Raw genomic sequence first — 15,004 nt, 5'->3', positions numbered from 1 at the left:
GGCTGTATGGTGGATTTTTTTTGTTGTTGTTGTTGCATTGATATTCTTTGGACTTTTTGCATATTTTAAAATTCCCCAAAGACAAATTAAAATACACATATAGTTAGTGAAATCTGGGTAGGTGAAGTCTCTATGAAAAGCTAAAATCTCTGATATCAAAAGTTAGAAAACAGGCTGGAGAGATGGCTTAGCAGTTAAGGCACTTGCCTGCAAAGCCAGGACCCAGGTTCAATTCCCCAGGACCCGTGTAAGCCAGATCCACAAGGTTCTGTTGGAGTTTGGAGCTGAGGTGACTATGGACACAGAAATGAGATATAACAACAGCATCAATAGGGAACTCAATCTCTCTTGAGAAGGAGTGTCTTGGTCTGAGACACTCTGATTTTTGTTGTGAACCAAGGCAAAGAAAAATGTTTGTGTGTGAGAGATAAAATCAAAAGCAGCTATACCATTAGCAAAACAGGAGTTGTTTCCTGAGAAAAACAGGGTGTATGAGCTCAATCACTGCTTTATATGTTGCCTATAAGATGAAGCCATAGGGAGTCATTTCAAGGTGGTACATGCATCTGGAGTTCATTTGCAGTGGCTGGAGAGCCTGGCACACTCATTCTCTTCCTCCCTCCATATTCTCTCCCTCCCTCCCTCTCTCTCTCTCTCTCTCCCTATAAATACATAAGTAAAATTTTTAAAGCTAGAAAACAAAATCAAAATGAACCTTAAAAAGAAAGGGTCAGACCAAGCTGGGCCTGGTGACAAAGACCTGTTAGTCCCAGCCACTCAGAGGCTAAGGCAGGAGGATCACAAGTTCAAGGCCAACCAAGGCTGTTGAGTGAGTTCAAAGCCAGCCTAGGAAACTCAATGAGATGCTGTCTTAAAGTAAGAAGTGAAAAGAGGGCTGAGGATATAGCTCAAAGAAAGAGTACACGCCGAGCATGCATGGGGTCCTGGGTTCAATCACCAGAAACGACAGAGGAAAGAGCAGGGAGGAGGGAAGAAGAAACCAGAGGAAGACAGAGGTTATTGTAGTGACCTTCTTGTTGCTGGCACAAAGCATCTGACTAAAAGCAGCTGTTGGGAGGAAAGTTGATACTTCAGCATACAGTCTCGAGGGGAAGCTGCATGAGGGCAGGAGAAAGCATGGCATGAGCAGAGGCTGAACGTCACCTCTGCCACAGCAGGTGGGAAACAGCAGCAGGAGAGTAAGCTGATCTCTGGCAAGAGGGAACTAGCTATAACACCCTTAAGCACACCCCCAGAAACACGCCATCTCAAGCAAGGCTCCACTTCCCAAATCACCACCAGCTGGAGACCAAGAATTCAGAACACGTGAGTTTATGAAGGACAACTGATTCAAACCACTACATAGGGCTTAAGGGGGAAAAAAAAAAAAAAACCCTGGAAGCCTTGGAAGATGAGTTCCTGCTACCCTACGTGTGAGTGGAACTGGGCAGCTTGTGGCCAATGTGGTGTATCTGTGTCATTTCCAGAGCCAAGCACATATTCATAGAGATAATAACTGTTCTTTAATTTATATGCAATTCTCTTCAAAGTATGTAATCCTCCTCTTCCTTAAGCTTTTTTTTTTAATCTCCTGAAGATCAGAGGCTCCATTCTGCTCAACATATGAGCCTCAATAATTAAATCAATAAGTAACACATACAAGATACTTAAAAATAATCGTTTGGGGCTGGAGTGATGGATTAGAGGTTAAGCACTTGCCTGTGAAGCCTAAGGACCCTGGTTTGAGGCTTGTTTCCCCAGGACCCACGTAAGCCAGATGCACAAGGGGGCGCACGCATCTGGAGTTCATTTACAATGGCTGGAGGCCCTGGAGCACTCATTCTCTATCTATCTGCCTCCTTCTCTCCCTATCTGTCACTGTCAAATAAATAAATAAAAATAAGCAAAAAATTTTTTTAAATAATAATTGTTTAATAAGTGTTTCTAATGTCCTCACTTAAAAGTCCTTATTCCCATTCGATGCACCTTAGCCAGTGATCCCATTAATATCTTTGTGTATGATCCTGTAAATCCACGTGGAGAGGGCAGTTGTGATAGCACCCATGCAGCACATAATTCTGTCCCTCGCTCATGGGGGGCAATGTCCAGGACTCCCAGAGGGTGCCTGAAGCTACAGCTAGTGCCAAATTCCATGTGTCATTACATTTCTTCTCTCTGTATACATACCAGTGATGAAGTGTAATTTATAAATTAGGCACAGTAAGAGATGAGCAACAGTAATGAAAGGGGAGAAAAATATACTGCAGGGATGGAGGCATTGCTTAGTGGTTAAGGCACTTGCCTGCAAAGCCAAGGGAGCCAGGTTCAGTTCCCCTGTATTTACATAAAGCCAGATACACATGGTGGTGCATGTGTCTGAAATTCCTTTGCAGGGGCTAGAGGGCCTGGTATGCTCATTTTTTCTCTCTCCCTCTCTCTTTCTCTCTCTCTCTCTTAAATAAATAAAAGATATTTAAGGAGCAATTGAAGAAAAGAGGAGTTCCTATGGCCCATAGTTTAAGGTACAGTCCACCACAGTAAGGACAGCATGGTTGTCAAGACTGGCTGTAGCTGAGGTTGAGTCCATAGAGTCTATAGAATGGGTCTTTCCTCCTACGTTATGAAAACTCTCTGGAAACTCCCACACAACAGACATGCCCCTACATGATTCCACACCCAGCAGAGATGACAATGCAGCTGAACCTTCACATCACTCTTATGCTTCGGGGGTCGTTATTCAGTAAAACAAGAGTCACTTGGACACAGGTACTGTGATACCATGTGTGGTGGTTTGAATGTGAAATGCCGCCCAGCGCCTCATGTGTTTGTGATTAAACCTCCTACTCAGTCCTCAGCTGGTGGAGCCTGTGGGAAATGGAGCCTTGCCGGGGGACACATGCCACTGGGGGTGGACCTTGAGGTTCATTAGTCCAACCCTTCTAGGTGCTCATAGCTAGATCCATCCTGCTACTTCCCTCCAGCTGTTCTGACAAGATGAGATGCCCAGCCTCTGCTCTGCTATGCTTTTCCGGCTATGCTGAAATTTCCCCTCAAAACTGTAAGACAAAAGAAACCGTTCCTTCCATCATATGCTTTGGGTCAGGTGTTTTGTCCCAGCAATGAGAAGGAAACTGTAACACGATGACCATCTCATGGCCACCGAGACAGCTGCAATGACAAGGAGAGGGTGGGGTGCACGGCATGAACACACCGGACGAGGAAATAACTCACCTCCCAGACAGAGCAGTGGGAGACCTCCCAGAACTACTTACACTAGTGTGCACATCAAACTTTCTGGAAGTTTCCATTTTTTTAGTTTTGGACTGTGGTTGACTTCGGTAACAAACCACAAAACTTAAAACTAGGAGTGAAAACTTCTCACTGAACTGTAGGCAGTCTTTGACCCACAAATGAATATCTCTCATCCGTTCATTTTCTTTCCTGATGCCTGAGCTGATGCCAAATTGCAAAGCCCACATGTTTGGTTTCAGACAGCAAGCCAGATTTCCTCTGTGCAAATTTAGCAGCATTGATCCCTTTATACTATGTTTGTGAGCATGACCAATTGTTGGCATCATTATTTGATGAGTCTATTATTACTGGCCAGGGAGCCCCGTCGAATGTTCTAACCTGGAACTGGAGTTAAATGGCATTTTTATTATTTTTTAAGAGACTCATAGAAGTCAGTGTGTAAGATTTATGTAATCCTGCCTCTGCAGAGCTTTATTCAGTGCCCTGTGTGCACACAAAGGAAGGAGAGAGACAGGGCTGGTCCAGTCAGCATTTGCTATCCAGTTTAGACTTTTAAGCCTGTGTAGTGCGAATCAAAATTATGCCCTCTCCTTGAATACTATTTTCTTATGTTAATTTAAACTGTGATTAAAATAGGTTGATAACTGGTTTATAGCCTCCTTTATAGAATTTTCATTGTAGCTCAAGGCCTGGAAACAGCAATTTAATTAGAGACTTACAGTCATGCATTTCATGGTGATAAATGCCCTGTGAATATTTAGACTATTAGCAAAGGTAAAATATTTTCAGTCTCCCTTTAATGTATTTAATGTTCTTCTTTCTTGTAATCTACTTCCCAAGCAGATCTCAAACTACTGTTCCTTTGCCTAGGACGGTTTATTTTGAAGATAATTCTAACATACCTGTCTTTATCCCTACTATATGAGTAGAGTTCACCATTACATATTTTTCCATTGAAACCATTAACAATCGAAAACAAAAAGGAAAGCATTATTGCTTTTAAGTAAGGATTTTACTGATATAAAATTTGCTATACACATGTATGTATATGTAAATATATACATGTCTCCTGGGTCCATTTTATTTAAGAAGGACACTTTTCAAATAATATCCAGCTGTTTTATGAATAATTAGATTAGAAATATTTCTACTAACCAAATGTACAATGTTCTAGTGAATATTTTTAGCAAATTATTCCAGTCGTTTAGTTGGAAACATTATTCAGTGTGACCGCTGAGTAATATTTCATCAAGAGTTGGTTCTGACCCTAGCACAGCCACTTTCTAGTTTCTTGGAGAACAGACACGAGACCACAATTTCATTAGCAATGGTTTTTTCTCCTGGCTTTGAATGGCAACCCCTGCAGATCTACACATCTCCTGAGCTTTCACATGTGCACTTACACATGTATAAAATATCTAGAGTCCACATAACATGCTCACACACACAAACATCTCTGCTACCAAGTTCTCTCCCTCCCTCCCTCCCTCCCTCCCTCCCTCTCTCTCTCTCTCTCTCTCTCCTGAGCCTCCTCATTCCTGAGTGAGTGTCACAGCTTCTCCAGGACCTGAGAAATCACCCCAGTCTCTGCTGGGCCACCAAGGAAGCCGCCTCCCTGGCTGTGTGTCATCAGTGCTTCCTGTCAGCATTCAGCCTGTCCTCACGTTGCTCAGGACACACAGCCTTCCTCCCTGCTCACCCGTATGCTCCACTGGGCTCATGTCCAAACCAAATTCAACAATCACCTCAGAACATTTTATTTCTTGCATACTCTCGTCCTCTGACAACGGGATCACTTTCTATTCTTGTGACGCTGTGTCACTCCCAACGCCTTACACAGCTTTTGTAAAACAGCCATTTAATTTTACATGCTATTGTATTTTAGCTCCATTACCTTGGGACTCGAGCATGTGTCCTGGGGGAGTTAAGCCCATAGTTTCTTGCCATCCAGCTTGGACTGCACAATCCATTATTCCCCGTGTTCGGAATTTAAATTGAGAGCTGGCTCGCTTTAGAAGCCTGCCCTTGGGCTAGAGAAATGGCTCAATGCTAAAAAGCACTTGCTTACAAAGCCTGCTGATTTAGGTTCAATTCCCGAGCACCCATGTAAATCCAGACACACAAAGTGGCACAAGTATCTGGCATCCATTTACAGCACCAAAGGACCCAGGTACAGAGATAGAGAGACAGAGAGAGAGAAAGAAAGAGAGAGAGTAAGATGCTGCATCCAGGAACCTGGCTCCTGCTAAGACGACTTTCCACCTGAACAACGCCCACAGCTTACTGCCATGCTATGCATGAGTAGAATATTCTAGGCCCTTCTAGGGTGATTGCCACTCAGACGCAAGAATGTGGCAAGTCAGACAGGACATGGGTCTCTGGGAAATACTAAATAAGCTGTCTAGCCCAGCCCCTGATGCACACTAGCTGTAAGGCAGGAGTGGTACTTGGTCCGTGTACACAGTTAGGATGAAATACAGTAAGTAGGGTCATCAGCTCTCTAGTACTATTAAATGTACTTAAATAACCTATAATTAGAGAAAGGGTTGTTTTTAATTCAAGGTTTTAGAGGTTCCAGTCCATGCTGGGAAGGATGGACTTTTAGGCCCCTGGTTAGGGTGTCGGATGGCAACGGGGAGGACAGTGTGGCATAGCAAACTGCTCAACTCACAGCCTCTGCACGTCCCTTCTTCGCCATAGTGACCGAAAGACATCCCGGGAGGCTCCACCTCCTAAAGGCTCCACTATCTCCCTGCAGCATCATCTCAAGGACCAAGGCTTTTAACACATCAGACTTTTTGGATGTCTCCACAAACACTGGGGAGAGGAGGAATCGATAAAGAACAGAAAAGGGCAGTTTTGGAGGCCGGGTGCGCAGGTGCAGGGTGCTGGCATGGATGTCCTGGGAGATGATGTCTGTTCCACGCTGGCACGTTGCTCCTGTGCCTGCCAAATGGGGAGAAACGCCGTGCCCTCCCCGAGCAGAAGAGCAAAGGGGGCCAAAGCTCCTGAGTGAAGTCTTTTTTACAATGGCCTTAACTCCATTCATGAGACAGGAATCCTCACGACACAATCAGCCTCTTATCACTCTTACTACATTAAGTTTCAGCCTCTAAATTGTGGGAAGGAATACATTCAAACCACAGCAAACAAAGAACTTCTTTTTTTTGAGGTAGGGTCTCATTGTAGCCCAGGCTGTCCTGGAACTCACTCTGTAGCCCCAGGCTGCCCTCAAACGCATGGTGATCTGCCCCCCTCTGCCTGGCACTGAAGTCATGCACCACAACAATTGGCTTAAGAGAATTCTCTTATTTCATGCATTCACAGTCCTAATTGTATTAAGCACAGTCTTATTTCCACCTTTCTCAAATCTCCCAGCAGTCATTCAAGTTCAGGACTATTAAACCTGCCTGCCTCAACTCAGGATTTCTGTACTCCAAATTTCCTTGAGAATACTATTAGTGTTACTCAGAATAAAAATTACATTTACTTTACAAAGTCAATGTTTATTCAGTCATGTGGACAATATGTATTATAGATGTAGACATTCTGGAAATTCATCATGTCATTCCCCTGCCTTTTGATGGATCTGGGTGTGTCTTCACCATGGAAAACTTGGGTCTCTCCACATCCTGTTTGGGAGAAAGCTACTGGTCTGGATATATTCACATCCCTTGGGAGGGCACTTCTTCAGAAGTGGAAAGACTTTCAAGGGAAAAAAAAAAAAACTGGGTACTCTAAATTTGTTGTGATTGTCATGTTATTTCAACTTGAGTATGAAATGTATGGTTAAGAAAAAGTTTTGTTTCACAGTAATCTCTGGATTGATGGCTAAACTAAGTTTCCAAGACATAAACTTCATGAATTCCTTATGTACCCTTCACTAGTTCTAAAGCAAAGAAATTTTGTTGAGTAAAATATGGATTTCTGTGCAGCTCTACAGTCGCAGTGTTGTGTAGATTGCCTTTGATAAATTCACCATGAAATATTCACCATCGCCATAGTTATGATGGCTGACAAATCACACCAGGTGTGGTTCTGTTGAACGCAAGTGACAGACACCTACAATTCACAGAAGCAATGGTGCTTGCCAAGTCACCGTTCTATATTTCTTTCTTCCTTCAATATTGGCTGCTGCCCAAAGGGCTTCTCAGACTCTCGGGAAAGGGAACTTCTGCCAGTGACCACAGGTATAGCTAATTGTGCTCAGAACACAACCGTGGCCCAAGTGGAAGTCCCGCTCCTTAGTACACTTGGGCTGCTGTCACATAAGTCCTGAAGACTGGATACTTTATAAAAAATGGAGACTGGGGCTGGAGAGATGGCGTAGCAGTTAAGCGCTTGCCTGTGAAGCCTACAGACCCCGGTTCGAGGCTCAGTTCCCCAGGTCCCACGTTAGCCAGATGCGCAAGGGGGCGCACGCGTCTGGAGTTCGTTTGCAGAGGCTGGAAGCCCTGGCGCTCCCATTCTCTCTCTCTCCCTCTACCTGTCTTTCTCTCTGTGTCTGTCGCTCTCAAATAAATAAGTTAAAAAAATTTTTTTAAAAAAAATGGAGACTGAGGAGCTGGGAAGATGCTCAGCTCATAAGAGTGCTTGCTGCTCAAGCCCAAGAGCTGGAGATGGCCTAAGACTGCCCAAATGTGATTCCCCAACACCCACGTACACAGCCAGTCTGCCACCCAGTCCTGGGGCAGGCAGAGGGTGGACAATCACAGGAGTTCGCTGACTGGAAACAGCAACTCCAGGGTGAGTGAGAGGCCTCTGTCTCAAGGAAAACAGGCAGATGAGCAAAAAGAAAATGAATGACTAAGTGAAGAGAGAATCACACCCGGTGTTTTCCTCCGGCCTCCACACGCATGCACTTGGGACATGTGCACCTGCTCACACATGTGCATACTCTACACACATCACACACACACACACACACACACACACACACACGCACGCACGCACGCATGCACACATTTTTTTGTTTCTCACAGTTCTCAAACCTTGGAAGTCCAAGATCAGGAACCAACGTGTTATGCATGTGCTTTGAGAAGCTGCTGCCTGCTTCATGAAAGACAGCAGATTTCTCACTCTAACCTCACACTGTGGAAGGGACAATGGGGGTTGGCCCTTTGGGCCTCTCTAAAGACAGAGATCCCATTTGTGATGGTCGCACCCACACAAACTAATCACATTCCAAAGGCTCCCATCTCCATACCATAGTTTTAGGGATTAGGTCTTTACATATGAATTTTGGGGAGCACAAATAGTTATCCTATAGTGCCCGGCTACCTATAGTATAAGGTCCTATTGTTATCATAAAAGGTTCAACTATTTGCCTGGAGTTTACATACGGGCAATGTAAGTGTCTAAAAATCGCTGGGAATAGTAGATTGCTGGTGTTGCTATTTCTCTGTAAATAGCAATCTTCACCGCCACGTTCTTGGTTGCCCTTGTCCAGAGGAGCGCGAAGTGGTCCTGATCCTCTTTATAAAACTGGCTTTGCATCATCAAGCATGTGTAATCGTAATGAGGGACTTAGCATCCTGCTCCTCCACTACCATGCTGGAAATGAGTCATTATTTTCCTTGTGTGACTACAGCGAACAGCTCCTTTTCTTCATTTCCAATTCTACTCAGCTTATGTGTTACCTTTTAATAATGGCCAAATGCTTTTGAAAGTGAATCATCTCCCTTTTGATGATGTGGGTTGCATTTTCATAATGGACTTTCCTTTGATTAAAAAAAAGTGATCTACTCCAGCAGGCTCGGTTACCCTCTTCAAAGGCTCCGTTTGGTCAGTAACAGAGGTAGGCATTGTCTCCAGGATCACACAGCTAAAGGTGGATGTTGTGTCTTAAGTTGATTTTCTTTAAAAAAAAAAAAATTATTATTTGTTTGAGAGAGGAGAGAGAATTGGCATGCCAGGGCCTCTACCCACTGAAAATGAACTCCAGGTACATGTTTTATGTGGGTACTGGGGAATCGAACCTAGGCCCTTAGGCTTCACAGTCAAGCACTTTAACTGCTAGGCCATCTCTGTAGCCCTTTAGCTGATTTTTCAAATGGTAGTTAAACAAGAGACCTGTTTCCCGGAGGACTATGTGTGATTCTTACCATGCTTCATAGTTCTTAAAGACAGCACACAGTTTTGTCCACCAGCTCCAGGGTCAAGGGCTCCAGGGTTCTGTTCTGCTTTAGACAACTGTCCCTCACGCAGCCAGCCTCCCCCACCAGCAAGAGTGGAAAGGAAAAAAAGTAGATTCTGTGAGAGTCAGAATTCCTGCAGAGAGATGTGCCATCTAGATTTAAAGCCTAGCTTCTATTTTCCTAATAGCTATAATAACAAAATGATGGTGAAATGGTTTGTGTGAGCTATTTCCCAGAATATTACCACTGCCCCTGAATGGCAAAAAAAAAAAAAAAATCTCTGTTCACCAGGCAAGTTGCTCCTAAAAGTGGCTGGCTGCATCGGGCGTGGCTGAATCAGCTCTCTGCATTGTGGTTATCACCTGCCGCCTGGTTCCACGGCATGGCTAGGAAGGCTTCCAAGAACGGTTGGGGAATCAAAGAGAAAAAGAAGCTGCCTGCTAACAGTGTCTTTCCTAACCTCAGACTCTGGATGGACTGAATTAAATGTTCCTCTTTGGCCCATCACCATCTTGTTATTTACATGTGAAAACATGTGAAACTTGGTTGACCTTCAGGATCAGAAGGAGGACACAGTGCAAGCCAGTACTGAGTTTAATTTAATGTTCTGTAACAAACAAGGGGAGAAGATGGAGAGAGTGATTTTGAGGGAAAATGTTAATTATCCAAAGCTTAATTACAGATAACATCATGAGAAGAATACATAAAGGGCTTGAAACGCAGCCAACGCATTTCCCTAAGAACATTAAAAAATGATTGTTGTTTACAATTCACAAATCGTACAGACATAAAGCTGAGATTCAGAAGAAAAAAAAAAAAACAGAACGGAGCTAAAGTAAGGACAAGGCCTGTTATTATAAAACCAGAAGAGAAGTGATAGGATTTAGAGTTAGCACGTGTCTTAAGAGTCAGTGAGACTTTGCACATCTTTAAAATAAAAATTAACAGATTACTGGCAAATACATTGACATAAAATCCCAGGATCCTACTCAACCCAAATAAAAATAAATAATCTATGAGGTTTTAGGATGAGGATTACAGGGCGGGCGTGATGGCGCAGGCCTTTAATCCCAGCATTTGGGAGGCAGAGGTAGGAGGACTGTCATGAGTTCGCGGCCACCCTGAGACTCCATAGTGAATTCCAGGTCAACCTGAGCTAAAGTGAGATCCTACCTCAAAAAGAAAAAAAAAGAAGAAGAAGAAGGATTTCAGGATTACAAACAGAATAGAACTCACAGATGTATATCTCCTAGATCTCCTAGCGAGTACAATAGAAATGAAGGAAAGACAAGGTGTGTAAGCTTCTATCACTGAAACCAGTGACAGGAAATCTACCTTCTTACTCATGTGTAATTGCAGCTATGATAGACTCCTTTGCTTTGAGTTTGTTTTTTGTTTTGTTTTGTTTTGTTTTGTAAATTGCTATTAATCCATTACCTTTGAAGGTCGGGTTTGAGGTCCTGAGTTACAGATAGCATTCGCATGGAAATTTGCTCTTTCTCCTGTCCAAGACTTTGACATCACTCCAGGAGGAAGTTTGCTTTCTGGGGTTTTTCGTAGTGTGTGTGTGCAGATGTTCACACCCATGCACACACAGAGACTAGGGGTGAGCAGCGGGTGCCCCTCCTATATTGCTCATCTTCCTGTTTCCTGGCGACAAAGTGCCCCTGATTCTGGAGCTCCCCAGTTTTGCGAGCCCCATTGATTCTGTGATCCCTGCTCCCCACAGGCTACAGATGTGTGTAACTATGCCCAGATGTTTACGTGGGTGATGGTGAATCACACTCAGGTGGGTTCAGGCCGTCAGGTCCTCATGCTAGTGTGGAAAGCACTCAACCTCTGAGCCTTCTCTCCAGCTCTGGAAGTTTGCTTTTAAAGAAGATATGGCAGGCAGTTCTTCATTGCCTGAAGCCCATCAAACACAACATTCTTGGGAAAGACATAAGTTCTTGGATCCCAGACCTTGGTGTCTAGTCAGAGCTCCTGGTAATGACCCAATGGTGTCACCAAACAAGTGTGGGGAGGCTTGAGGAACAAAGTTGTCAACATTTGGTCCTTTACCAAAAGAATGGGTATGTTTATAACTTGTTAAAATATTTTAAATTTTTTTTAATTTATTTTCCAGCAGAGAGAGAGGGAGAGAGTATGGGCTGTCATGGCCTCTTGCTGCTAAAAGCACACTCCAGATGCATGTGCTACTTTGTGCATCTGGCTTTTCTGGTACTGGGGAATCCAATGCAGGCCAGTGGATGTTGCAAACGAGTGTCTCTAACTATTGAGCTATTTCTCCCGTTCGTATATAACTTTTGTGGTGGAGAAATTTGTATGTATACATTTGAGTTGGTACCAGGCAAGAGCCACCAAAGGGAAGGACAAAGAAATTTGTGAACAGATTACTACACATGATCACTGAGAAAACAATCAGACATATAGCAGTAATCATTTGTTGAGTTGGGGCTGGGATGAATGAATGAATGAACAAATGAACAAATGAAGTAGAAGTCTCTAGTTGACAAAACCTTTTGTTCTTTGTCCCATTCCTTCATATAATTTTTCTTCCCCCTTCTGTCCCTTTTTCAAGTGGTAAGCTTTTAATTTATATTTTTATTTATTTCTTTGCAAGCAGAGAGAAATAGAAGCGAAACAGGGAGAGAATGGGCAAGCCAGGGCCTCTAGCCAATTGCAAACAAACTCCAGACACATGCAGCAGTGTGCATCTGGCTTTACATGGGTACTTGGGATTTGAACCTGGGTTGTTTGGCTTTGCAAGCAAGTGCCGTAACCACTTAGCCATCTCTCCAGCCCTTAATATACTTTAATTGCAAACAAATGACATAAAGATAAACCATTTTAAAAGGAACAATTCAGTTTCAGTGTCATTTAAATCCCATCTCCATGTAGTTTCCAAACACTTTCAGGATTCCAAAATAAAAGCCTTTAGAGTTACGGGTTCTTGCTCTGGCTCTCTTTCTTGTTCCCTGGCAACCACCATTGGCTTTCTGCCTCAGTAGGTGTGGCTGCTCTGGACATTTTCCTTCCGTGGAATAATTCAACCTGTGAGCTTACATGTCTGAATTCCTTTATAATATTTTTTTTAATTTTTTAATTGTTTATCAGAGAGAGGGAGAGAAAGAAAGAGAACAAATGGGCATGCCAGGGCCTCTGGCCACTGCAAATGAACTCCAGAGGCATGCACCACCATGTATGTCTGGCTTATGTGGGACCTGGAGACTCCAACCCAGGCCCTTAGGCTTCACAGGCGAGCGCCTTAACTACTAAGCCATCTCTCCAGCCCAACATGTCTGACTTCTAAGCATATTTTCAAATTTTATCCGCATTGTAGCTTGTGTCCATACTTCAATCTTTTATGGCTAAGTACTACCCCATTTGTATGAATAGACCACTGTTGATTATCCCCTCATTTTCTGATGGCCACTTGGGTTGTGTCCACCACCTGGCTTTTGTGAGCAGGGAAAGAAATTTTTTTTCCAACACAGCACAAGATTATAGAGTGAAACGGGGGTCAAACAAAACTTCACCAGGACTACTTTCTATACTGGACACAGTCTTTAGTACCAAGTGTTTTGGTGGCTTTTTTAAAAGAATACATTTCAAAATAGTCTTGTTGCTCTCAGCGGAATAAAGGGGTGGGGGTGTCGTGGATGCAGGTGGCGAGCCGGGCTCAGCGGTGCCGCAGAAAGCGCCAAATGGGACTGACTCGCAGCCCAGCCGCCATGCTGATACCCACAGTTGCCCAGCACCCACAAGACTGTCTCGGCTTTGCTGCTGCTCACACAGGTGAGGAAGGACACCCACCACCACCCCCCTCACCTCCTTAGAGGAAGCCTGGTTCACCCACGTTGTGATAACCTCCTCCTGAGGGGCCCAGGGGTCCCTCACGTGTAATCTTCCGAACTGTTCCAGCCTTCCTCTCCCAGGATCCAGGGCCCCAGGATGATCTCAATAAGCCTTCCTTGAAGAAAGTCCCCTGTTATCTATCATAGGCCTTCTCCACAAAAAGGTGTGGGCAGCCATTGCTCCCACTTGGATAAATCTTATTTCCTCTTAATCATCTAATAATTGTGTGCATGCATATGGCACAGATAACATTACAATACCTTTGTGTATTAAGGAATGGCTGGATGAAGATTAACAGTTCAGTATGTCACAACCTTATTTTTATGGTCCCCCTTATTATTTTATTTTATTTATTTGAGAGAGAGAAAAAAAAGAAAGAAAGAGAATGGGCATGCCAGGGCCTTCAGCTGCTGTAAATAAACTCCAGACACATACACAACCTTGTGCATCTGGCTTACATGGGTGCTGGGGAAATGAACTATGATCCTTTGGCTTCACAAGCAAAAAAAAAAAAAAGCCTTAACTGCTAAAACCATCTGTCCAACCCTGCACTTATTTTTAAGAGAGAATTAATTCAGATTTCCCCAAAGTCATTGCTCTGGCCTCACTCAGTTCCCACACAGCCGGGGGTCTGAGGAGCCTGACTTTATCCTTATTTCCCCTGCAGCTGTGTGGGAAAGATATATTTACTCGGTGACACCAATCCTGGGCGTTGACTAGCTCCGTCTGGACTAGCTTTCTCAACTTTACCATCTTTTCATATTTCTAAGCCATTTCCAGTGAGGTAGAGATAAAACAGTTCAATTGCATTTATACCCAGTGTGGTAGTTTGATTCAGGTGTCCCCCATAAACTTAGGTGTTCTGAATGCTAGGTTCCCAGCTGATGGAGATTTGGGAATTAACGCCTCCTGGAGGCAGTGTGTTGTTGGGGGCGGGCTTATGGGTGTTATAGCCAGTTTCCCATGCCAGTGTTTGGCACAGTCTCCTGTTCCTGTTGTCCACCTTATGTTGGCCAGGGGGTGATGTCCACCCTCTGCTCATGCCATCCTTTTCCCCTGCCATTGTGGAGCTTCCCCTCAAGTCTGTAAACCAAAATAAACCTTTTTTTTTTTTTTCCCCACAAGCTTCTTTTGGTTGGGTGATTTCTGCCAGCAATGTGAACCTGACTGTAACACCCAGAATCATGTATGGAAGAAAATTATTGAAGTAGAGCTAAATTATAGTGTATCAACATGTCATGTACCTTAACACAACAAAATTTTAAATTTTAATAAAAATTCTAATTTAAATTCCTTTTTATTTACTTTTTTATGAGAGAGAGAGAGAGAATGGGCACGCCAAGGCCTCTAGCCCCTGCAATCAAACTGAGGTGCATATGCCACATTGTGTGCCTCCATGACCTTGTACACACGTGTCGCCTTAGGTGTCTGGTTTATGTGGGTTCTGGGGAGTTGAACCTGGGTCCTTAGGCATTGCAGACAAGTGCCTTAGCCACTAAACCATCTCTCCAGCACTAATTTAAGTATTATTTAGAAGTTATTAAAAGTTATTAAAAATAGGGCTGGAGAGACGGCTTAGAGGTTAAGCGCTTGCCTGTGAAGCCTAAGGACCCCGGTTCAAGGCTCGGCTCCCCATGGCCCACATTAGCCAGATGCACAAGGGGGCGCACGCGTCTGGAGTTCGTTTGCAGCGGCTGGAGGCCCTGGTGCGCCCATTCTCTCTCTTTCTCTCTCTCCCTCTTTCTCTCTCTGCCTGT

Source organism: Jaculus jaculus, chromosome 9, assembly GCF_020740685.1.
Source record: "Jaculus jaculus isolate mJacJac1 chromosome 9, mJacJac1.mat.Y.cur, whole genome shotgun sequence".
Lineage (NCBI taxonomy): Eukaryota > Metazoa > Chordata > Mammalia > Rodentia > Dipodidae > Jaculus > Jaculus jaculus.
The sequence above is the reverse complement of the archived record's forward strand: the minus strand, read 5'-3'. Positions refer to the sequence as shown.